This window comes from Vigna radiata, unplaced genomic scaffold (assembly GCF_000741045.1).
Source record: "Vigna radiata var. radiata cultivar VC1973A unplaced genomic scaffold, Vradiata_ver6 scaffold_406, whole genome shotgun sequence".
Taxonomy (NCBI): Eukaryota; Viridiplantae; Streptophyta; class Magnoliopsida; order Fabales; family Fabaceae; genus Vigna; species Vigna radiata.
The window spans coordinates 143197-144988 of NW_014541816.1; positions in this window are offsets into that span (position 1 = coordinate 143197).

The window sequence follows — 1792 nt, forward strand, 5'->3', positions numbered from 1 at the left end:
TGCATTTTCATGGTGTTTCCTTTGGTTGAATGAAGACCCATTTTGTATTTTCGTTTCCTTTTGCTGCACTTTGGATGTTTATGTTTAAGTTTCTTTGTTGAATGAAGAAGAATATGGTTCCCATTGAGTTTTGAAGTGAAGAGAACTTGAGTTGTTTAGTGGGTGCTTGTAGCTTGAACCCTTTTCTTCTTGTGATTTTGTTTTGATGGTTGGAAGTCATATATGAAATGGAACATTGTGTTTCTTATGGAGATCTAGACGATGCTGCAAGGTGGAGTAGAAATTCCATTTTGATTTTCATAAAAGTTTGAAGAAAAGTGAGTGTTGGGTTGGTTTGTAGTAGTTGAACTTTGGCATTGTTGCTCTTGAAACATTTTGCAATTGATACTTTGGTTTGTTGGGTGTGTTTCTCGGTATTGAGAGGTGGAGGAAAGCTATTTCAATGTTTGCATTGGTGGAGAAACCGAAAAGAGCAATGGAAGGGAGAGAGAAAGGGTTCATTTAATTTTTACCTCATTTGGCCATGCACATGAAGGGTTCATTTACCATGGAGGAATATTACCATTTTGGTCTTTGCCATTTTCTAGCTTGACCGAACATTGCATGAAGGAGATAATGTATTGTGATTGCTTTTTGTTTGCTCCCTTTGACCTTGCACATGTGGCACATTGGTAGAAGAACTTAAGCACCTTTTTGAGTTGTCTTTGGAAGAAAGGAGACTTCAACTTTTGTGGTTTTTGGTGCTTGGAAACCGTGACCTCTTTGCCTTGGAAAAATGGGGGTTGCACGTTAATAGCTTGGTGGAGAGAAGAATTCCATTTTGTTTTCTTGGAGAATGAAGCACATGGGACAAAAGAAGGCAACATATGAATGGTTTAATTGAAGAAAGAAAAGGGCATTTTGGTTGGAGGGGTGCACCTCACGGCCCATGTGGTCTTGTTAATCCATTTGCACTTTTAATTTCATTTGGTAGATGAATATTGGTCACATGAATGTGTACGAAAAAGCATGTTTAATTATTCCTTTGTTTTGCATTAATTTTCATAGTAGGATTAGTTGCTTTTTAGTTTCTCTAATTTAGTTTTGCATTTAATTTAATTTAACTGTGTTAGGTAGTTGTTTGTTGTCTTGTTGGGGTCTAGTATTTTATTTTATTTTGTTTGAATGTTGTCTAAGGTTTTTAATAATGTTAGTTTAATTACCATGCTAGATTAACTTAATTTGTTTGCATCTGTGTCTTTATTGACTTCTTTAATTTTTGCAAAACCATTTTCACAACCCCCCCCTTATCGTGTTAGACTCGATTCTTGAACCGCGAAATTGGTCTTTGGGAGACGACCTAGGGATCATTCCCTAGCTATACTGCATTTATAATTTGCAATCAAATTTGTGTGAGTTGTGACAGACCATCAAAGGGGTTCGATTATATGTTTTCCGAAGGCTTTATCGAAGGCCTTTGCCCCTCGGTAAGTTGTTCGATTATCTGAAATAACAACTCACTCCCCCATTTCGCAAAAACAATTCTTCCCCAAAACAGCAAAAGGTATCCACCATCTCTGCAACTGCCCTCTACCCCATTCGTGTTGTTTCCAAATCCTCCACTGCAATCATCGTTCCCCAATCTCGAGTGGACGATTTCTCTACAAACCCTCATTCCCCAATCCTCCATTCTGGTCGCTCTTCAGTCGCAGGTGTCCATTGTAGTTGCTCCTAAGGAATCTGGTGGTTGACGTCAGCTATTGTGGCGAGACTGTTGGAGGTGGTTGGCTGTCGAGGGGGTTGTCGCCATTAT